Source organism: Pan troglodytes, chromosome 19 (assembly GCF_028858775.2).
Source record: "Pan troglodytes isolate AG18354 chromosome 19, NHGRI_mPanTro3-v2.0_pri, whole genome shotgun sequence".
In the NCBI taxonomy this organism is placed as follows: domain Eukaryota; kingdom Metazoa; phylum Chordata; class Mammalia; order Primates; family Hominidae; genus Pan; species Pan troglodytes.
This window is the reverse complement of record NC_072417.2, coordinates 38759542-38784043: the sequence shown is the minus strand read 5'-3', so window position 1 is coordinate 38784043 and position 24502 is coordinate 38759542. Positions and strand designations below refer to the sequence as shown.

Here is a 24502-nt window from a genome sequence, read left to right as displayed (position 1 = left end):
AAGTGCTTTTTCACATGATTCTCTCTCCATCTTCTCAAGATGCCCTTTGAGATAGTTTGGGTATGTATCATCAGCCCCATTTTCACATATAAAGATACTAGAAACTGGACAGCCATCACGGATCATGCCTGTAATCCCAGAAATTTAGGAGGCTGAGGCAGGAGGACTGCTTGAGCCCAAGAGCAAGACCAGTCTGGACAACATAGGGAGACCCCATCTCTACAAAAAAAAAAAAAAAAAAATTAGCCAGGTGTGGTAGTGTGCACCTTTGGTCCCAGCTCCACAGGAGGCTGAGATGGGAGGATCACTTGAGCCCCAGGGGTGGAGGCTGCAAGGAGCCATGATCGTGCCATTACACTCCAGCCTGGGTGACAGTGAGACCCGGTCCCCCAGCCACACAAAAAGAGTGATAAACGCTACGAAAAAAATATGAAAAATAAATAGGTCAGGCGCGGTGGTTCACACTGGTAATCTCAACACTCTGGGAGGCTGAGGTGAGCAGACTGCAGGAGTCCAAGAGTTTGAGACCAGCCTGGCAAGAGCAAAACCTACTAAAAATACAAACAATTAGCCGGGTGTGATGGCGTGCACCTACAATCTCACCTACTTGGAAGGCTAAGGTGAGAGAATCACCTGAGCCCAGGAGGTTGAGGCTGCAGTGAGCCAAGATCATGCCACTGCACTCCAGCCCGGGCAAACAGAGTAAGACCCTGTCTCAAAAATAATAATAACAAATTAAATAAATAAAGCAGTGTAAGGAAATAGAAAGTACTGGGTAGGGTAGTACTTTTAAACAGCATAGTCAGAGCAATCCTCACTAAGAAACTACAGTTTCTCCATGGTTTACCTGTTAGTTTCAGTGCAAGACAGCAGCACAGCTTTTAATTAGGTAATTTTTTAAAAAGCACTTAACCATAACTAATACAGTTTTTGTTTTCTCATGTGAAGTTTAATACTTAGGCACTTGCACCCTTTTTTTTTTTTTTTTTTGAAACGGAGTCTTGCTCTGTCGCCCAAACTGGAGTGCAGTGGTGCGATCTCAGCTCACTGCAACCTCTGCCTCTCGGGTTCAAGCGATTCTCCTGCCTCAGCTTCCCGAGTAGCTGGGACCACAGGCGCCTGCCACCACGACCGGCTAATTTTTTTTTTTTTTTGTATTTTTAGTAGAGACGGGGTTTCACAGTGTTCGCCAGGATGGTCTCGATCTCCTGACCTCGTGATCCGCCCACCTCGGCCTACCAAAGTGCTGGGATTACGGGCGTGAGCCACCGCGCCCAGCCAAAACTTTCTTTTTTTAAGAGACAGGGCTCGCTCTGTCACCCAGGCTTCAGTGCAGTTGCACCACTATAGCTCACTGCAGCCTCAAACTCCTAGGCTCAAGTGATCCTCCTGCCTCAATCTCCTGAGTAAGCTGGGACTACAGGTGATTGCCACCACACTCAGGTAATTATTTTATTTTTTGTAGAAACAAGATCTCGGCTGTTGCCCAGGCTGGTCTTGAACTCCTAGGCTCAGGAGATCCTCCTGCCTTGGCCTCCCAAAGTTCTAGGATTATAGGTGTGAGTCACCACACCTGGCAAGAAAGGCTCTTTAAACAATAATAAAACAAAGTAATGCAAACTTCCACACATACCAAAGACTGCTGTTGTATGTAACTATGACTTTGATAAAGACTGGCATTTCTCTGGTTGAGCAATGATACTTTCTTTTTTTTTTTTTTTGAGACGGAGTTTCACTCTTGTTGCCCATGCTGGAGTGCCATGGCACGATCTCGGCTCACAGCAACCTCCGCCTCCCGCGTTCAAGCGATTCTCCTGCCTCAGCTTCCCAAGTAGCTAGGATTACAGGCATGAGCCACCACACCTGGCTAATTTTGTATTTTTCACAGACGGGGTTTCTCCATGTTGGTCAGGCTGGTCTCGAACTCCCGACCTCAGGTGATCTGCATGCCTTGGCCTCCCAAAGTGCTGGGATGACAGGCGTGAGCCACCGCACCCGGCCTATGAGACTTTCTTAACTAGTTGTGAGGAACTGAAAGATGAGCAGATGTGGACAGATGTGAGGTGGAGGGAGTTGGTATAAACAATTTTAGAGAGCTATTAAAATTGATGTGCAGGCTGAAGTGGCATAAGCTTCTTACTTCTAGGCGCACTAAGGAACAATTTCTCCCAAAATATACTATCACTGATAAGAATGACACATTTCAGTTGGGACACTGGTTCAGCTTGGAGAAGAGGCAAAAATAAAAATATATCTGGCTGAAAAAGCTGCCTTTTCCAACTTAATTTTGCCAGGGACTATGGAAATAGTCAAAGGACTTTTCTTAAAATGAAAGGTTCTTTTTGTCTCTCTGGAGAAAAGTTCTAACACAGTATCACTCTCCAATTGCACCATACCTCACTAAATATAGCCCAAATATTAAAATATTTTGTAAAGCACTTTAGTGAATGCACAGTAACACCTGGCAAGACAAGTTAAAACTAAGATGTGGATTCTTCATTAAGCTACTAGTTCCACATTTTGTTGAAAAAAAAAAAAAAAAAAGTTGGCCAGGCGCGGTGGCTCACACCTGTAATCCTAGCACTTTGGGAGGCCGAGACGGGTGGATCACAAGGTCAGGGGTTCGAGACCAGCCTGACCAACATGGTGAAACCCCATTTCTACTAAAAATACAAAAATTAGCTGGGCGTGGTGGCAGGCGCCTGTAACCCAGCTACTCAGGAGGCTGAGGCAGGAGAATTGCTTGAACCTGGGAGGTGGAGGTTGCAGTGAGCCGAGATCGTGCCACTGCACTCCAGCTTGGACGACAGAGCGAGACTCCGTCTCAAAGAAAAAAAAAAAAAGGCCAGGCGCGGTGGCTCACGCCTGTAATCCCAGCACTTTGGGAGGCCAAGGCGGGCGGATCACGAGGTCAGGAAATCGAGACCATCCTGGCTAACACAGTGAAACCCCGTCTCTACTAAAAATACAAAAAATTAGCCAGGCGAGGTGGCGGGTGCCTGTAGTCCCAGCTACTCAGGAGGCTGAGGCAGGAGAATGGTGTGAACCCCGGGGGGCGGAGGCTGCAGTGAGCCAAGATCATGCCACTGCACTCCAGTCTGGGCGACAGCGAGACTCCGTCTCAAAAAAAAAAAAAAAAAAAAAAGAAAAGAAAAAGTTCTGGGAGAGTAAGATAAGCAAAAGCCAAACCAGTATCTTTACAGCTGCTAAATTAATGTCTTCATAATAGTAAAACAGGCTGGGCATGGTGGCTCACGCCTGTAATCCCAGCACTTTGGGAGCACTTTACTATTATTATTATTATTATTATTATTATTATTATTATTCTAGTAAAACCATTCCCAGCTGAATAGCTGGGTAAGGCAGAGGGTCCATACAGGAACCCAGTAAATGGGACTTTTCCAACCTAATTTAGGATGAGCTGTCTTCAACTTCTCACAGACTTGATACATCTTTCCTTTTAAAGTAGATTAAGTCCTATCCTTTACATAATAAGAATGAAGATAAATAAAATGCCAATGGTAGAAGTGCTTAGCTTTTGGAAGGAAGTAAATCTCAAGTTATGACTAATAATGTTTATGCTTCTCCTTTGAAGCAACACGAATGTTGTCTAAATCATCCCAATTCTGCAAGTGGCATAAAATCTGATTTTCATTCAGTTCAGCAACTGATCCTCAAAAACACTTTGCTGAATGCAAAAAAAAAAAGAAAAAAAGAAAAAGAAAAAAAGTGATTGTTCAGGTAATATCTTCCCAGCAAACAGCACTTAAAGAAACCCCCAGCTTTTTTTTTCTGAGAAAGAGTCTTACACTCTGTGGCCCAGGTGCAATGGTGTGATCGGCAATGGTGCGATCTCGGCTTACTGCAACCTCTGCCTCCCAGGTTCAAGCAATTCTCCTGCTTCAGCCTCCTGAGTAGCTGGGATTACAAGTGTCTGCCACCACACCCCACTAATTTTTGTATTTTTAGTAGAGATAAAGTTTCACCATGTTGGCCAGGCTGGTCTCAAACTCCTGACCTCAAGTGATCCACCCACCTCGGCCTTCCAAAGTGCTGGGATTACAGACATGAGCCACTGCGCCCAGCCAGAAACCCCCAGCTTTAAAGTGATGACTGCTTTCCAATTTGGGCCTAGCAGAATGGCTCCCGCAAAGGGTGGTAAGAAGAAAGGCTGTTCTGCCATCAACCAGGTGGTAACCCAAGAATACACTATTGAGATTCACAAGTGCATTCATGGAGTGAGCCTCTAAGAAGCAAGCCCCTCAGGCACTCAAAGAGATCTGGAAATTTGCCATGAGGGAGATGAGGACCCCAGATGCACACATTGATAGCAGGCTCAACAAAGCTGTCTGGGCCAAAGGAATAAGGAATGTCTCACACAGTGTATCCCTGTGTGGTTGTCCAGAAAATGTAATGAAGATAAAAATTCACTAAAACAAGCTCTATACTTTGGTTACTTATGTACCTGTTACCACTTTCAAAATCTACAGACACTCAATGTGGATAAGAACTAACCACTGGTCATCAAATAAAATTATACAACTGCAAAAACAACAACAAAGTCATGACAGTACTACTTTCATCACACACTGACTATTCTAAATGGATTTCATTTCAGCCAACAGCTCTGATTATTAGCAAGTATTGCCCAGTGTTAGAAAACTTTGCTTTGGTTAAGAAGAGAGGTTTGTTTCTTTGCTTTTTTTTTTTTTTTTTTTTGAGAGGGAGTCCCACTCTGTTGCCTAGGCTGGAGTACAGTGGTGCAATCTCGGCTCACTGCAACCTCCACCTCCCAAGTTCAAGCAATTCTCCTGCCTTAGCCTCCTGAGTAACTGGGATTACAGGTGCATGCCACCACGCCTGGCTAATTTTTGAATTTTAGTAGAGACAGTGTTTCACCAGGTTGGCCAGGCTGGTCTCGAATGCCTGACTTCAAGTGATCTGCCCACCTTGGCCTCCCAAAGTGCAGAGATTACAGGCATGAGCCACCGTACCCAGGTTCTTCTTTTTTCTTTTTAGAGACACGGTCCTGCTCTCTCACCCTGGCTGGAGTGCAGTGGCATGATAGCAGCTCACTGCAACCTCGAACTCCTGGGCTCAAGGGATCTTTCCATCTCAGCCTCCCAAGTAGCTGGGAGTACAGGCACACATCACCACACCCACCTAATTTTTTTATAGAGAGACAGGGTCTCACCATCTTGCTTGGGCGGGTCTCAAACTCCTGGGCTCAAGCAATCCTCCTGCCTCAGTCTCCCAAAGTGTTGGGATTACAGGCATGAGCCGCTGCGTCTGGCTGCAGTTTGTTTCTTTGGCTTAGCTACCAACAGCTCACCCACATATGATGAATAATTTACATATACTATGGGGTTAGAAGACACCAACAATGAAGACATTTCAGCCAGGTGCGGTGGCTCACGCCTGTAATCCCAGCACTTTGGGAGGCCGAGACGGGTGGATCAAGAGGTCAGGAGTTCAAGACCAGCCTGGCCAAGATGGTGAAACCCCATCTCTACTAAAAAAATACAAAAAACTTAGCTGGGTGTGGTGGCAGGTGCCTGTAATCCCAACTACTTGGGAGGCTGAGGCAGAGAACTTTTTGAACCTGGGAGGCAGAGGATGCAGTAAGCTGAGATCATGCCACTGCACTCCAGCCTGGGTGACAGAGCAAGACTACGTCTCAAAAAAAAAAAAACAAAAAGCAAAAAACAAACAAAAATGACATTTCAGTATCAAAAGCTAGTTTACGTATGACTTACTTGAAAGATTTTAATTCTCCATAGCACCTCAGTGTGATTAAGTAACAAAGGTCAGGTCTCTTCGGAAACCAGGACATCTATCTTCTCCTCCCCTTGGCAATCAGAGCTCCTAGTTCTTAGGCCTTTGGCCTCAGACTGAATGACACCACCAGCTTTCCTGGTTCTCGGGCTTGCAGACAGCATATTGTGGAAGTTCTCAGCCTCCATAACTAAATGAGCCAAGTCCTAATCCCCTCTTATATATTTACCCTACTGGTTGTTTCTCTGGAGAATGCTAATACAGATTTTTTTTTTTCCCCCAGGCACAGTCTCGCCCTGTCGCCAGCCTAGAGCGCAGTGGCGCGATCTCGGCTCACCGCAACCTCCACCTCTCGGGTTCAAGCGATTCTCCTGCCTCAGCCTCCCGAGTAGCTGGGACTACAGGCACGCGCCACCACGCCCAGCTAATTTTTGTATTTTTTAGTAGAGATGGGGTTTCACTATGTTGGCCAGGATGGCCTTGATCTCTTGACCTTGTGATCCACCCACCTCGGCCTCCCAAAGTGCTGGGATTACAGGCATGAGCCACCATGCCCGGCCTCTAATATAGATTTTATATTTAGTATTAAATAAAACAAACTGTCCCAAGGATACTACATTGAGCTGAATTTTTCTAGGTCCAGTACTGAGTTATATACTACTTTTGATGATTAAGAAACTAAGTGCAGGGCGGGTGCAGTGGCTCATGCCTATAATCCCAGCACTCTGGGAGGCCAAGGTGGGCGGATCACAAGGTCAGGATATCGAGACTATCCTGGCTAACACAGTGAAACCCCATCTCTACTAAAAATACAGAAACAAAATTAGCCAGGCGTGGTGGCAGGCGCCTATAGTCCCAGCTACTCGGGAGGCTGAGGCGGGGGAATGGCGTGAACCCCATTGGCAGAGCTTGCAGTGAGCCGAGATCACGCCACTGCACTCCGGTCTGGGCGACAGAGCGAGACTCCATCTCAGGAAAAAAAAAAAAGAAAGAAACTAAGTGTAGTCTGGACATGATAGCTCATGGTTCTAATCCCAGCACTTGGGAGGCCAAGGTGGGAGGATCATTGGAGCCCAGGAGTTTGGGACCAACCTGGACAACATAGGGAGACCCCGTCTCTATAAAAAATGAAAAAAGTAGCCAGGCATGATGATGCGAACCTGTGGTCCTACCTACTCAAGAGGCTGAGATGGGCCGGGCATGGTGGCTCACACCACTTTGGGAGGCCATGGCAGGCAGATCACTTGAGGCCAGAAGTTCGAGACCAGCCTGGCCAACATGGTGAAACCCCGTCTCTACTGAAAATTCAAAAATTAGCCTGGTGTGGTGGTACATGCCTGTAATCCCAGCTATTCAGGAGGCTGAGGCACAAGAATCACTTGAACCCAGGAGGTGGAGGTTACAGTGAGCCAAGATCATGCCACTGAACTCCAGCCTGGGTGACAGAGCAAGCCTCCCATCTCAAAAAAAATAAAAGAGGCTGAGATGGGAAGACTGCCTGAGCCCAAGGGGTAGAGACTGCAGTGAGCCGTGATCACACTATATTCCAACCTGGATGACACAGTGAGAACCTGTCTCAAAAAAAAAAAAAAAAGAAAGAGAGAGAAACACAAAAAAGTGGGATCTCTGTCTCAAAACAAAACTAAGTGTAATACAAGTTCTTGGCTATCTTGCCTACTGCTTAGTTGAATGACCAAAGAAAAAAACAAATTTTTCAGTAGTCTGTATGCCTAGAAAACCTCAGTTAAAAACCAGAGGAACTTAAAGCTATTGCCTAAAAATGTGCCCTTGAGGCAGGGCACGGTGGCTCACGCCTGTAATCCCAGCACTTTGGGAGGTGGAGGTGGGCGGATCACCTGAGGTCGGGAGTTCGAGACCAGCCTGACCAACATGGAGAAACCCCATCTCTACTAAAAATACAAAATTAGCTGGGCACATGGTGCATGTGGTGGCACATGCCTATAATCCCAGCTACTTGGGAGGCTGAGACAGGAGAATCGCTTGAACCTGGGAGGTGGACATTGCAGTGAGTCGAGATCGCGCCATTGCACTCCAACCTAGGCAACATGAGTGAAACTCCAACTAAAAAAAAAAAAAAGTGTCCTTGAGAATATCTTTGGATTGATTTCACCTGTCTATACTTTGCCTGCTTGCCCTTTTGTGTGTATAATCAATAACAGACTTTTCAAAGATCAGGAATGAACTTTTGTTTTTTCCACTTTTTGGTCTCTGTGAATCTAAGGAATGAACTCTTAACTAGAGTCTTGTCCATATCTTGGTAAAGATGCCCTCTGCCCTTTTCAGTTAGGCCGCAATGTAACAAACTCAGTCCATGACTGAATTTAATCTAACCAGCCCAGTATTTCCTTCCTGGGATCCACCAGCACCAAATATAATAAAACTTCAATTTGGAAGTCGGGCACCACGGTGCACACCTGTAGTCCCTTCGGTGGCTGGGTCAGGAGTACTGCTTGAGTCCGGGAGTTCAAGGCCAGCCTGGACAATATAATTGGGACGGCACCCTGTCTCAAAACAAAACAAAATAAAATCACCTTCAAGTTGGTCTTTTCTTAACAACTTTATTTTTTCTTTCTCCAATACCTCATCTTGAGCATTCTTCTTTTGATTAATAATAGCATACTGGTGTTTGGATCCCCTTCACAACCAGAAAGATAAAAAAAGCCTCTCAGGGTAGAGATAGGAAAACTTCAAATCATTTCAAATAGGGTTCCTGAAATTTCTTGGAGAAAATAATAAGCTATATTAGAAATTCAGAGAAAAGAAGAATTCAGAGACCTTGGCTCTCGGTCTGACTTCACTACCAAATCACTTAAGTTATTTAGATAATCACAGGCCATTAGTTTTCCCTACTTCAGAGAAATGCTGAGACCAATGTTCATTTAATTCACTGGATAAAAACTATCCAAAAGTAAGAGTATTTATCTTTTTTTTTCTTTTTTTTTTTTTAGATGGAATTTCGTTCCTGTTGCCCAGGCTGGAGTGCAATGGCACAATCTCGGCTCACTGCAACCTCTACCTCCTGGGTTCAAGCGATTCTCCTGCCTGGGCTTCCCAAGTAGCTGGGATTATAGGCATGCACCACCACACCCAGCTAATTTTTGTATTTTTAATAGAGATGGGGTTTCTCCATGTTGGTCAAGCTGGTCTCGAACTCCCGAACTCAGGTGATCCGCCTGCCTCAGCTTCCCAAAGTCCTGGGATTACAGGTGTGAGCCACTGCGCCTGGCAAATATTTATCTTAATACTGGAAATGATTCTTGGGCTGAAGAAACGCTTGTTTTTGTGTGTGTGTGTTTTTGTTTGTTTGTTTTGCTTTTATGTGGAGTCTCACTGTCACCCAGGCTGGAGTGCAGTCCAACAATCTCAGCTCACTGCAACCCCCACTTCCTGGGTTCAAGCAATTCTCCTGCCTCAGCCTCCTGAGTAGCTGGAATTACAGGCCTGTGCCACCATGCCCAGCTAATTTTCATATTTTTAGTAGAGATGAGGTTTCACCATGTTGGTCAGGCTGGTCTTGAACTCCTGGCCTCAAGTGATCCGTCCGCCTCAGCCTCCTGAAGTGTTGGGATTACAAGCATGAGTCACCACATCTGGCCCAAACTCTTGTCTTAACCTTTTGTGAGACGTTTTATGTATTTACAGATCATGAAATCTCTAATGAAGTAAACTTCTAAGATCTGACTAAACAAAAGGACCATCAAGTGTTCACAGAATGCTAACATATAGAACAAAGTTTAAAGAAGATACAAAGGCCTGGACTCTAAAAAATAAATGAACAATTCAAATGTCTGGTTTAAAACAAACAAAAAGATGGATTAAAAGTTTGTATCGGAAAGGTAACTTTGTTTTGAATGGTTTCAACAATCTCATAACTCCTGCAGTATCAAATACAGTCTGGGTAATTAATTCAGTGGACTCTTTCCCTTTTACTGCCAGACTGAACAGCTCTGAGGATAATCTCCCTCACTCTCCCAGGGCTCAGTTGGAAGATTCATTATTTATGCCCTCAATTGTTTACTCTGTCCTATTTTTCCACACGTCCAGCAGGCCCAAGAGCTGTGTTACCACTGGCCTGTTTCCAAAATGAATGCATTACTCATTGCCCTATTAGTTACAAAACCAAAATAATCAAACACAGTGGTGTCTTAACGTTGGAAAGCAACCCCACCAACCATTTGATCTAGGAGAGAAATTAATAACAATGCCAGCCCAGGTTACCAAAAGCTAAATTGTCCTGGATGAAGAGAGAACCATACATCATTCCAGTCCTTTATTTTGAGCCACTGAACAACACACATGCATATCCAACAAGGATTCTTTAAGGACAGTATCATTAGAAAGACAGCTCTGGCCTTCACTGAGAACAGACTGTGAACTACTAAGGGTTAAACTGATTGAGAGAAAATTTGCCTAGCAACCATTCTTTAGGAAGAGTTCAGTAACTCACCAACAATAAATTCTACATCCTCATCTGAGTGGTAAACAGATTACAGACTCCATCAAGTCCTCTACTTTCAGGATTCAGACTTATAGCAAACAACTTCCTCAAAAGATTCAGCTTCCAAGAGTCAAACCCTGGGGGAGGGGATTGTGCTTAAACACACAAAATATTGTCTCTGACACCTGACTGAAAAAGCTGAAAAGCTAAAAACTACCATCACCCACATCTCCATATGAATGCATCCATTGTTCTAAATAAGTCTCTGACAATTGACAGAGCATTCTCAGAGTCTCCTTTGCCTCTAATATTTTCTCACCTAGAGTAAGCTTTTCCCAATTCCAAACCTTACAACACTCAAGCTGATTATTCTGAGAATCAAGCAATGCCAAGGGCCCAATATTTTTCTTTCACCTTCTCAAGGGGATCATTTTATACTTCTGATGTGAACAGGGGATTAGTCTCGAGTCTCCCTTTAGAGAGAACATAGAGTCCTTTTTCTTAACACATTCCAAGCCGTGACTCACAGAAATAAGCAGGATGGGCCGGGCACGGTGGCTCATGCCTGTAATCCCAGCACTGTGGAAGGCCGAGGCAGGTGGACCATCTGAGGTCAGTTTGAGACCACCCTGGCCAACATGGTGAAACCCTGTCTCTACTGAAAATACAAAAATTAGCCAGGCGTGCTGGTGCGTGTCTGTAGTCCCAGCTACTCAGGAGGCTGAGGCAGGAGAACTGCTTGAACCTGGGAAGCAGAGGCTGCAGTGAGCAGAGAGATTGTGCCACTGCACTCCAGCCTGGGTGACAGAGCGAGACTCTGTCTCAAAAAAAAAAAAAAAAAAAAAGAGAGAGAGAGAGAAATGAAATAAGCAGGATGGATAAAAACAGACTGCTAAAGAAAATTAAATCAACTGCTTTAACCTCAACCAGCACTATGCCCCCTCAACCTAAGAGATTATGGCTTTCTATAATTGTTTCCTTGCAGATGACCAAATTCCAGGATTTCCATGCCCCTTAAATGATATTTGAACATCAGTGCAAATACATTTATGATTAGTTCTATACATAGTCTTCTGTCTCCTGGGAAAATTCTTTCAGGAACCCCTAATTATTGCACCATGCAAAACAGTGATCACACAAATCAGTCAAGAAAATAGAAATATCGGGCGTGGAGGGGTGCAGTGGCTCACACCTTAATCCCAACACTTTGGGAGGCCTCTGGGAGGGCTGCTTGAGGCCAGGAGTTTGAGACCAACCTGGGCAACAGAGCCAGACCCTATTCTCTACAAAACATAAAAATTAAAAAATAGTAATATAAAAAAGTGAGTGAAGTATAACTTTATAAAGCTGTACTTACTGCTCACCCATGGGTAGAGAACATAAAAACCACCCAGATATCAAATAGAAGGGCAAACTTGTTTTTTGACAGAAGCAAGTTGAAATTGTACAGCCTCCAACTGGTTTGTTTTTGTTTTTGTTTTTTTGAGACAGGGTCTCACTGTGTCACCCAGGTTGGAGTGCAGTGGTACAACCTTGGCTCACTGCAACCTCTGCCTCCCGGGTTCCGGCAATTCTCCCACCTCAGCCTCCCAAGCAGCTGGGACTACAGGAGTGCACCACCACGCCCAGCTAATTTTTTTATGTTTTGGTAGAGACGGGGTTTTCACCATGTTGGTCTTTAACTTCTGACTTCAAGTGATCCACCCACCTCAGCCTCCCAAAGTGCTGGGATTACAGGAGCAAGCCATTGCACCCCGCCTTCCAACTGGTTTTTTTGGTCACTTCCCCAGCTTCCTATACCTTAGATATCAAAGCGCACTTTGTTTTATATACTAGCTAACTCTGTTTTATATACTAGCTAACTCTGTTTTATATACTAGCTAACTCTGTTTTATATACTAGCTAACTTTGTTTTATATACTAGCTAACTTTGTTTTATATACTAGCTAACTCTGTTTTATATACTAGCTAACTGTAAAGGCTTCAATCAGTGATTTTTAACAGTTCACTCTCAGTAGCAAGTTAACTAGTCAACATCTGGGGGATCCCCTTTCCCTCCCAATTTAAATACAACTCATGGAGCCTTAAGGGACAAGTGAGTAATAAAAACCCAAAACCTGACACAGGATTACTGTGAATCTACTTTTTAGTAACATGTCTATTCTAAGGTATTTGAAATCTTCTTTTTAAAAAAGGTAAAGTAAGCTTCCTAATCCCTATTACTTTCCACAGCTGAAATGGTTTCCTATCCCATTATCCCTATTTTTTATAATACTTGCTTTCATCCCAAATTGCTCCTAATTGTTTAGAGATCTAATAAATCAATGCAAAGAAAAAAATCACTAATCTAGCCAAAACTGTAAGACAGCTCCAGTGTATCAATTCTGTCTTCAAAAGTGGACCCCAGTTACAACAATCGTGGAAAACTGAACCTGTATTACATAAACTCTGAACCATTTTAATTAATATTTATCAAAGTGTTGCCAAAAAAAAAAATATTCATCCCTTCTGGTACTGTAGCTCTTTGCTAATCAACATTAAGATAAACCTGCTCCAAACACGTTTCGTTGAAAATGCCCATTTAGGCCAGGCGCGGTGGCTCACGCCTGTAATCCCAGCACTTAGGGAGGCCGAGGCGGGCAGATCACGAGGTCAGGATATCGAGACCATCCTGGCTAACACGGTGAAACCCCGTCACTACTAAAAATACAAAAAATTAGCCAGGTGTGGTGGCAGGCGCCTGTAGTCCCAGCTACTCGGAGAGGCTGAGGCAGGAGAATGGGGTGAACCCGGGAGGCGGAGCTTGCAGTGAGCTGAGATCGCGCCACTGCACTCCAGCCTGGGCGACAGGGCGAGACTCAGTCTCAAAAAAAAAAAAAAAAAAAAAAAAGAAGAAGAAAGAAAATGCCCACTTAAAGCAAGTTGCCACCCAACATAGACACATACACACACACAAACTCTCTTTGTCTCTAACATCAAAAATTTTGGATTTTCTATTTTCCACTGAAAATGTTTTTCTCAATTTAAAGCCTACAAAGAGGTTCCCGATTTTGACTGGAGATAGGTGTTCTTCAGAAAGAAAGGATCCCTAAGATGAAGAAGCAAAGGAACTCAAAAAAGATAAATTTCATTTAAGTTGTAATGCTGCAGCCACCCAAATTCATAAAGTTTGGGGAGAGGAACCTTTTTTAAAAGACTAACGAGGCTGGGCGCCGTGGCTCACGCCTGTAATCCCAGCACTTTGGGAGGCCGAAGCAGGAGGATCACGAAGTCAGGAGTTCGAGACCAGCCTGACCAACATGGTGAAACCCCATCTCTACTAAAAACACAAAAAATTAGCCGGGCATGGTGGTAGGTGCCTGTGATCCCAGCTACTCAGGAGGCTAAGACAGGGGAATCGCTTGAACCCTGGAGGCAGAGGTTGCAGTGAGCCGAGATCGCGCCACTGCACTCCAGCCTGGGCAACAGAGCGCGACTCGTCTCAAAAAACAAAAACAAAAACAAAAACAAAAAAACCCCACGAACTAAAATACATCTGGAGGTTTGTTTTTTTAAGTTTGGTTTTGGTTTTTGACGATAGAAACTACTCCCTCCGAGGGTCTGTGAATATAAGAAATATACCAACAGAGAAAAAGATAAGACTTTTAAGTTTCAGCAACAGCAAGGTAAGTTTGCCTGCTCTAGTCAGGTTTCTCCAACAGAGATGAGCTACTACACAAAGCCGGTGACAATGTACTCCAGGAAGAGACTTTAGCAGAGTTAATCACTAACAACTATCAGGATTTCCTTTAACCACCATTTGACTGGGGCTGCTCCCTCTTTCCACTAGCACCTCCTCTCCTTTCAGATTGTTATTGCTGATCAAGGCAGTCCCAAGGAGGAAAATGGTGAAGACAACCTTAATGGACACGCATGCAGTACAGTTCCAAATATCCACTCCTAGCTTGCCTTTTCTTTTTTTTAAATTACGGTTTACTGCATCAGATACCACACAAAAAAGGGCTCCTCTTTTCTTCTCTGTGCATTTTACTATGCGACCGATATCGACACATCAGTAAAAAGAGATAAGAGTCCTGAATCTCCTTACCCATCTGCAGGGGTGAGATGAAGGGAAGGAAAAAAAATGATGAAGGGTAGAAACAGATAATCAAAATAAACTGATGGGATCCAGAGACATTATTTCCCGTTCCATTTCCCCTTTTCTTACAAGGTTAAGTCGGCTGAAGTCGGGGTCGCGTTAGAAAAAGCACACACACACCTTGCGCCCTGGAAAGGTGAGGTTCGCTCCGCAGCGCTTGGTGGGGCTCCTGGCTCCGCCCCGCCCGCCTTGGGCAGCTGAGCCCAGCTCACCCGCGCCCCGGGATGATGGAAGAGAGGGGGCTTCTAGCGGTCTAGGCAGGGGGAGGGGGAGGCGGCTGCTCCGGGTGCCAGGCTCACGGAGCGCAGGACTCCGCGGTGCGCCGACACCCCCTCCCCCAGCCGGCTGCCGCTTGCTCCCAGCCGCCGCCGGAAGCCAGCCCCGCCCCCTCACCTCCACCCTGGCTCTTCGCGAGCCCCCTCCTGTCTGCACAGCCAATGGCGAGCCAGGGAGCCAGCAGAGCGACTCGCCAAACAGCCAACTGGGGAGGCCCACAGGGAGGTCAGCCACCGGGATAGGCCCGCTACCCGCGGACCCGGCCCGACTCGGCTCCTCTTTGTTAGCGCTGCCCCCATCTCTCCCGGCCCCTACCCCAAAGCCAAGAGCCAAGCATCCCGTAGCTGGGCCAGGTGAAGCTGCGCCCCTTTGCACCCCTTCTCCCTCTGTCCCCTTGTCCCCTCCCACTTTCTGCCTGGGTACTAGGAGACCCCCCCCACCCACGCGATACCTCCCAGAGTGCCTCAGACTTCAACAGCAATTGCCACCTGGAGACACTCGACAGTAAAAAGATGCTCCCCAAGCCTCTCTGCCTCTAGTCTAATCAACTGCACTGCACTGTAACAGTGGACGGATTTAGGATTGCATATTAAATCAATTGCACACATCAATCCTCCCTGTCGGAAACTCGTGCTTCCCGTGACGCAGAAATTAAGCGGGGGGGGGGGGGGGGCGTTGGAGGCATGTTGGGAAAGTATGTATCTAGAAGTTGGGGGGGTGGAGAAGGGAATACATGAAATCATCAGCCAAAAAAAAAAAAAAAAAAACCACACATACAAAAAAAAACCACACATAGTTGGCTCCAACCTGTTTCAGATACAAAACATCCAATGTATTTAGCTGGATGTATCTAATCCAGTTAAATCCCAAGATAACCATTCCTTTAGCAGGTTTCAGTACAATTAGGAAGCAAACACCTAATCCTTGTTCAGTCATATACCTAATATTATGGGGAACATACTCTCAGCAACCAGACTGGAGGAGACTAAGACAACATGAAAAATAAATGCAATGTGTGATTCTGACCTGGATCCTTTTTGCTATAAAGTATATAACTGGTATAATAATAAGCAACATTTGAAGAGGATCTGATAATTATATGGAAGTAATGTGTCAATGTTACTTTCCTGATTTTGACAGTTGTTTTTTTTTTTCTTGTCTTTTTTTTTTTTTTTTGGAGACGGAGTCTCGCTGTGTTGCCCAGGCTGGAGTGCAGTGGCGAGATCTTGGCTCACTGCAAGCTCCGCCTCCCAGGTTCACGCCATTCTCCTGCCTGAGCCTCCCAAGTAGCTGGAGTAGCTGGGACTACAGGTGCCCGCCATCACGCCCAGCTAATTTTTTTTTTTTTTTTTTTTTTTGTATTTTTTAGTAGAGACGGGGTTTCACTGTGTTAGCCAGGACGGTCTCGATCTCCTGACGTCGTGATCCGCCCGCCTCGGCCTCCCAAAGTGCTGGTATTACAGGCGTGAGCCACCGCGCCCGGCATGGAATAGGACATTTTAAACACTGTGGTATATTTTCTGGGGTGTAGTGATAGAGCACTACATGGGGCTCATTTAAGAAAACTGGCCGGGCGCGGTGTGTCTCACCTGTAATCCCAGCACTTTGGGAGGCCAACGTGGGCAGATCACTTGAACCCAGGTGTTCGAGACCAGCCTGGTCAACATGGTGACATGGTGAGAACCCCACCTCTACCACAAATTTTAGATGTAGCTAGGCGTGGTAACTCGCGCGGTAGTCCCAGCTACTTGGCAGAGTACAGTGAGCAGAGACCGTGCCACTGCACTCCAGCCTGAGTGAGAGTAAGACTCTAACTCCAAAAAAAAAAAAGAAAAGAAAAGAAAAAACGGGGGTCAGGAAGGCAAGCTATTACCTAGAATGTCATTTTTATTCAGCGTTCTTGCAAGTGCATAACATTAAATATCTACATCACACTCTACAACACTGCTTAAGCCCCCCGAACACTACTATAATTTAAAACAAAACAAAACTTTAAGCAGTCTAGGCTACCTTGGAACTCAAAACATTTCATATATAAGAACCTCAGTACTCCTGGAAGATGGAAAAGGAGCTGTATGACATGCCTGTTTTTATTTTATTTATTTTTGAGACGGAGTTTCGCTCTGTTTCCCAAGCTGGAGTGCAGTGGTGAGATGCTGTGGTGTAATCTTGGCTCACTGCAACCTCCGCCTCCTAGGTTTAAGCAGTTCTGCCTCAGCCTCCCAAGAAGCTGAAATTACAGGTGCACACCACCACGCCTGGCTAACTTTTGTATTTTTACTAGAGACGGGGTTTCGCCATGGTGGCCAGGCTAGTCTCGAACTCCTGACCTCGAGTGATCTGCCTGCCTCGGCCTCCCAAAGTGCTGGGATTACAGGCATGAGCCAACGTGCCAGGCCGATCTTTTTTTTTTTTTTTTTTTGAGATAAGAGTCTCGCTCTGTCGTCCAGGCTGGAGTGCAACAGCACAATCTTGGCTCACTGCAACCTCCGCCTCCCGGGCTCAAGCGATTCTCCTGCCTCAGCTTCCCGAGTAGCTGGGATTACAGGCACGAGCCACCGTGCCCGGCTACATTTTTGTATTTTTAGTAGAAACGGGGTTTCACCATGTTGCCCAGGCTGATCTCGAACTCCAGACCTCAGGTGATCCACCCCCCTCGCCTCCCAAAGTGCTGGGATTACAGGCATGAGCCACCACGCCCAGCATCACAGCTATTTTTTAAACACATATAAATATACATCTCTTGGTCCAATATAATATCTAGATGTTACACCAATCCGTCAACAGTAGTTATTGAGAGAATAAGAATACAGGTAGGGAGAACTGAAGAAGAGAATTTATTACATCTTTTTTTTTTTTTTTTTTAAAGACAGAGTCTCGCTCTGTCACCCAGGCTGGAGTGCAGTGGCGCGATCTCGGCGCACTGCAACCTCCACCTCCCAGGTTCATGCCATTCTCCTGCCTCAGCCTCCCAAGTAGCTGAGACTACAGGCGCCTGCCACCAAGCCCAGCTAATTTTTTGTATTCTTTAGTAGAGACGGGGTTTCACCGTGTTAGCCAGGATGATATCGATCTCTTGACCTCGTAATCCGCCCGACTCGGCTTCCCAAAGTGCTGGGATTACAGGCGTGAGCCACCGTGCCCGGCCTTTATTACATCTTTTAAAAAATAAAAAAGCGGGCCAGGTGCACTGGCTCATGCCTGTAATCCCAGCACTTCGGGAGGTCAGGGTGGGTGGATCACTTGAGCTCAGGAGTTCAAGACCAGCCTGGGCAACACAGTGAAACCCTGTCTCTACAAAAAATACAAAAATTAGCAGCCAGGTGTGATGACTCATGACTGTAACTCCAGCACTTTGGGTGGCTGAGACAGGCAGATCTCGAGGTCAGGAGATTGAGATCAGCCTGGCCAATATGGTAAAACCCCATCTCTACTAAAAAAAAGTACAAAAATTAGCCGGGTGTGGTGGCGCGCATCTGTAATCCCAGCTACTCAGCAGGCTGAGGTAGGAGAATCGCTTGAAACCGGGAGACGCAGGTTGCAGTGAGCTGAGATCGTGCCACTGCACTCCAGCCTGGGCAACAGAGCGAGATTCCGTCTCAAAAAAAAAAAAAAAATTAAGGCACGGCATGGTAGCTGACGCCTGTAATCAATCCTAGCATCTTGGGATGCTGAATAGGGCAGATCACTTGAGGTCAGGGATTCAAAACCAGCCTGGCCAACATGGTGAAACCTCATCGCTACAATTAAAAAAAAAAAATTAGCCCAGTGTGGTAGTGGGGGCCTGTAATCCCAGCTACTCGGGAGGCTGGGACAGGAAAATTGCTTGAACCCAGGAGGCAGAGATTACAATGAGCCAAGATCATGCCACTGCACTCCAGCCTGGGCGAGTGGGACTCCGTCTCAAAAAATAAATACGTAAATAAAAAGCATTAATTTTGTCATTTTTACTATGTTAACTTAGTGAAATTACAGATTTTATCATCTTTAAACTATGTTGAACATATCTTTTATAGTCAGTAAAAGATATTAAAACATAAACATCTCTCAAAAATAGATGGAAGAGATCAATAGGCTAGACTAAAAATTAGTTTAGGTAATATCCCTCTAGACTGATCAGTTTGCACCTCATTATTTCTTGAGCACCCTATTTTGCAAATTTCCTAAATGGCATTTATAACAACCAAAAAAAAAATAAAATAAAATGTAACTCTGACACTTAATTTACTCCAATCAAAACGACACAGTTCCCAGTAGAACGGAATAAAAAAAAACAAAAAAAAAACAATGATTGCACCCGAAAAGAAGGCAAACAGTCTTAAAAAGACAATTTCCTCATAAAGAACTGCTACGTCATATTTACAGAATTCAAACACCCATGACACAGAGCATAGAAACTTTAATAAAACCTTTATTGTTCATTAGACTTCAAGAGAACAGTAGGCCTGAGAAAAACACTGTGGTAATTTTTTTTAAGGGAATTCCTGGCACTATCACTTCAAAGTAGCAAGGTGTAACAGTAATTAAAGGGTTTTAACTGGCTGCACTTTCTGTTTCAGACACTAGAGGGGAGTATAAAAATCCAAATAAAATCTGGGATTTTGTTTTACTTATTCACCAACATCATCAAATATGTACTGTATTCCTGTATGCCTGAAATTCTATTAGACCCCAGAGACAAAAAGATTAATAAGATGTGGTCTTTGTCTTTAAAGTACTTAGTTTAGTTAGAGAAGACATGCCTGTTAAAAAAAAAAAATAGTGATAAGCCCGGCGCAGTGGCTCACACCTGTAATCCCAGCACTTTGGGAGGCCGAGCAGATGGATCAACTGAGGTCAGCAGTTCGAGACCTGCCTGGCCAACATTGTGAAACCCCATCTCTACTAAAAAATACAAAAATTAGCCGGGCGTGGTGGCGCATGCCTGTAATCCCAGATACTCAGGAGGATGAGATAGGAGAATCGCTTGAACCTGGGAGACAGAGATTGCAGTGAGCTGATATCGCACCACTGAACTCCAGCCTGGGCAACAGAGTGAGACTCTGTCTCAAAAAAAAAAAAAATTAATAATCATAATAATAATAAGGCCAGGCACAGAGGCTCACGCCTGTAATCCCAACACTTTGGGAGGCCGAGGCTGGACTACCTGAGGTCAGGAGTTCGAGACCAGCCAGGCCAACATGGTGAAACCCTGTCTCTACTAAAAATACAAAAAATTAGCCGACCATGGTGGTCGCCTATAATCCCAGCTACTCGGGAGGCTGAGGCAGGAGAATCGCTTGAACCCAGGAGGCAGAGGTTGCAGTGAGCTGAGATTGTGCCATTGCACTCCAGCTTGGGCAACAAGAGTGAAATTCCATCTCAAAATAATAATAATAATAATAATAGGCAAACTACAACAGAGAATGCAGAGTAGAGAATCAAACCCATGACTTTGGGAGACTATGGATATGGGACAGGACGGGAGAATCATTCCTAGAAGAGAGAGGAAAAACATGTGCTTATATATAATAATTCACACTAGACAAACCAGCCTATCCAAATTGGCTTTTTCTCCTAATAACAACATTTCTGGCCTTAATCTAAATGGAAATAACCTATACCTAGATGGTATCTTTAAACTTCTATCTATGAAAGTAGAAGCATTATCTGGTAAAGAAGATTTGCTAAAATAACTAGTTGGTTAGGCTTCAAAATCTATTGTATGCAGTTTAAAAGGCATGAAGGTGGGGTGTAGGGGGTGGTTTATACTTCCAGCTACTTGGGAGGCTGAGGTGGGAGGATCATTTGAGCCCAGGAGTAAGAGTTCAAGGTTAGAGTGAGCTATGATCGTGCCACAGCACTCCCAAGCCTCAGTGACAGAGCAAGACCCTGCCTTTAAAAAAATAAAAATAGGCCAGGCGCGGTGGCTCACGCCTGTAATCCCAGCACTTTGGGAGGCCGAGGCGGGCGGATCATGAGGTCAGGAGATCGAGACCATCTGGGCTAACACGGTGAAACCCTGTCTCTGCTAAAAATACAAAAAATTAGCTGGGCGTGGTGGTGGGCACCTGCAGTCCCAGCTACTTGGGAGGCTGAGGCAGGAGAATGGCGTGAACCTGGGAGGCGGAGCTTGCAGTCAGCCGAGATCGCGCCACTGCACTCCAGCCTGTCTCCAGGGCAACAGAGCGAGAGTCCATCTCAAAAAAAAAATAAGAATAAAAATAAAAAATAAAAATAAAAATAACAAGACTCTATAGGAATGACTGATAAACCAGAATTAAAGCTCAAAGTCACGACAAGGGTGCCAAAGGGAAACACTTGTATGGTATATTTTTCCCTAATCTTCAAAATGACTGCTCCATCATTTGTTATGGTTTAGGATGTTTGGGTTGTATGTTCTGGGAGTAGAGAGCTGGAAAGAAGGGGCAAGTTGTTAATTTTTCATACTGATGGGGTAGCACATGGTAGAAAAAGTAAAAAGCCAAAATCCTGAAAAAGTTTCACACACATAGACAAAATGAGACAGCAAACTTGTGAATCAAGCATGATTTGGCATCTTTAAATGCACAGCCAATTCCCTTCTAGTGCCAAAGCCAATGGCTTCTCCTGTAGATAAAATGGCACGGTTCCTGAAAAAGCCCTGGACGCTGTTTCCCCACAATCCTATAATCTGTCAGAAGACAGAAAACAAAAAGAAGGCTGTGCAAGCCAGAAAAAGCAAATTATAACCAACACAGAGCCAACACTTTACTTCAGACAGAAGGAGCTTTTCTATGCATCTTTGGAAAGGAAGAGACAAAAGAAGCTTACCATTGCTCAAATAATCAAGGCAAACAATAAAACAATTTAACCAAACACCATCTTGGATTAGCATTTAATGCAATAGCCTCCCTTCTCACTTCTCATTCATAGCCTTAAGGAATACTAACATCACATAAAAAAGAGTTGAATGCCACAATATACAAAGAACTCTTATAACTAAATAAGAGGAAGACAAATAACCAAAGGGGAAAATATTCAAAGAATATGAGCTAGTAAATCACAGAAGAAATACATAAAGTCAAAAATTATATATATATTCCATTTTGTTAGGTAGTGGTGGAAAGTGCCTTCTCCATACAGTCCTAAAGGCATTTTGTCTTGATAGTACTGCCAACTGCAAGCTTCCAGAGAAACTTGGGCTATTTTGAATGAAAAAAATAATGATAAAGATGTCAAGCATAAGTAATACATTCCTAAAAATATTTAGAAGTTTTATGAAATACCTAATCTAGGAAGGAAACTATTCAATATAATGGATACATATAAGCTACAAATTAAATCCAAGAGAACTAAAATATGAATATAAAATGAACCTTTGCCTATGAATGTAAAACAGTTGAAGCCAATCCCTAAGCCTAGAATGAACAAAGCTGATGATGAAAGCAAATAACAGGGAGTCTTACTACAACCACAGAAATAAAACGTCTCTAAGAAAATAAAATTACTCAACTGTCTTTGCTGTGAAAGCATGTCATTCAAGGACCCTTTTAGCAGTCACCAAATGCAAATGCAAAAGCAGATAATGCCTGAGTCCAGCAAAAGCAAGTACAGTCTTCCCATCAAAGAGGAAAAGAAACCTAAGCCTTTCACTTGTCCTTGATACAAAAAGGTAATGGATTGTGAAAGAACTCAAATTCCAGAAAAAAAGATTCCAGTCCAACCTGCATAAAGCTAAAAAAACTTCATGTTACTTTGTTCTAAAATTAGCAACACACAGGTCCCTATACTAAAAACAATATATACGATCCCAGGTGAGGTGTCAGGGTAAAGTTCCCAGCACGTCAGCAGACTATCCCATAACCATTTCAGTTTTCCCTTATTGGCTTTTAGACAACATCCCAATTTTCCTCTATTGTTAATGTCACTTAAAAGGCTGAGAAAAATTTAGTTCAACAGATTCAAATTTCAATGTAGTTCCTAAGTACATTACAGGTAATGATGCCACTGATTCTATATTTAGACTCTGGTATGGAACAAGGAGTGTTAGTTTTGTCTAAAATGGTACCATGTCACTCTTCAAAGCCTAACTGCAACAATCACCTAATCCTGCATTAAAATGTCTTTAAGGTGTTACCTATAGCAAGTTAAAATGTTTTTTCAGTGTCTTTTGTGTGTGAGTGTTTCTATTGATTGGCTGTGATGCTATAAATATAGACACAATAAGTCACTCCCATCAGTCCTTTAAACATTCAGCAATGCAAGTACCGTAAGGTGGAATTCATTCCTCATCTGAACCAAAAAGCAAAAATGGTAAAACTTTTTTTTTTTTTGAGGCGAAGTCTCGCTCTGTCACCCAGGCTGGAGTGCAGTGGCAAGATCTCGGATAACTGCAACCTCTGCCTCCTGGGTTCAAGCAATTCTCGTGCCTTGGCCTCCCGAGTAGCGGGAATTACAGGCGCCTGCCACCACGCCCAGCTAATTTTTTAAAATATTTTTAGTAGAGGTGGGTTTTCACCATGTTGGCCAGGCTGGTTTCAAACTCCTGACGACCTTAAATGATCCACCTGCCTCAGCCTCCAAAGTGCTGGGATTACAGGAGTGAGCCACTGCGCCCAGTCTGGTAAAACTCTTTTTTTTTTTTTTTTTTTTTTTTTGAGATGGACTCTCGCTCTGTTGCCAGGCTGGAGTGCAACGGTGCAATCTCGGCTCACTGCAACCTCCCCCACCTGGGTTCAAGCGATTCTCCTGCCTCAGTCTCCCAAGTAGCTGGGACTACAGGCACGCGCCACCACACCCAGCTAATTTTTATATTTTTAGTACAGACGGGGTTTCACCATATTGGCCAGGATGGTCTCGATCTCTTGACCTCGTGATCCACCCACCTCGGCCTCCCAAAGTGCGGGATTACAGGTGTAAGCCACCGCGCCTGGCCAAAACTCTAATAATATGAACATTCTAAAGTGATCTAATAGTACTTATAAAAATATATTGCCTCCTCAAAAGGAATTTAAGGCCTCCCAATAGAAAGCATGTTGCTTATTTTCACAACATCCCAATAAAGAACTATTATTTAGCATTTATATCACACTTTAACTTGCAAAAGTGTTTTACAATTATTTTCATTAGTAGTCATGCATCACAACCACCCAACAAGCCAAAATGGTCCTGTTATCCTCATTTGACAGCTGAGAAAACTGATGTACTTTAAGAACAAGGTCAAGTCAGTCTGCTTTTCTTATAGACCAAGGGCCTAACCCTTATAAAAAGTCTCATTCGCTCACCAGTTACCTGTATTGCTCATAAAAGTAGTTAAAGCAGGTTTTTGGAAATAGGAGTCCATATAAAATAATCGTACAGGGCCGGGTGAGAGGTGGCTCATGCCTGTAATACCAGCACTTTGGGAGGCTGAGGCAGGTGGATCACATGAGGTCAGGAGTTGGAGATCAGCCTGGCCAACATGGTGAAACCCCATCTCTACTAAAAATACAAAAATTAGCTGGGCGTGGTGTCGCATGCCTGTAATCCCAGCTACTCAGGAGGCTGAGGCAGGAGAATCGCTTGAACCTGGGGCTGGGCAGAGGTTGCAGTGAGCCGAGATCGCACCATTGCACTCCAGCCTGGGCGACAGAGCAAGAGTCCGTCTCAAAATAAATAAACAAATAAAATAAAATAATGGCACAAAAACACTGAAAGATACTAATTCAACAAAAATACATAGGCTGGGTGCAGTGGCTCACGCCTATAATCCCAGCAATGGTGCGATCTCGGCTCACTGCAACCTCCCCCACCTGGGTTCAAGCGATTCTCCTGCCTCAGTCTCCCAAGTAGCTGGGACTACGGGCACGCGCCACCACACCCAGCTAATTTTTATATTTTTAGTACAGACGGGG

General features: G+C 44.4%; 1 protein-coding gene across 22 annotated transcripts in view; it reads right to left on the bottom strand.

Moving 5' to 3' along the window:
- FAM222B (family with sequence similarity 222 member B) overlaps positions 1-24502 on the bottom strand; it is a 101742-nt gene that overhangs the window by 44341 nt on the left and 32899 nt on the right. For 3 of the 22 annotated variants that reach the window (XM_054670170.2, XM_063798849.1, XM_063798852.1), the window contains one exon: positions 8211-8297. The exons of 16 other annotated variants lie outside the window; for them this stretch is intronic. The gene's annotated coding sequence lies outside the window, so the exon portion shown is untranslated. Of the gene's footprint in view, positions 1-8210; positions 8298-14492; positions 14764-24502 lie in introns of those variants that run through there. 3 more of the 22 variants (XM_063798842.1, XM_003953080.6, XM_063798843.1) reach the window with 3 other exon arrangements.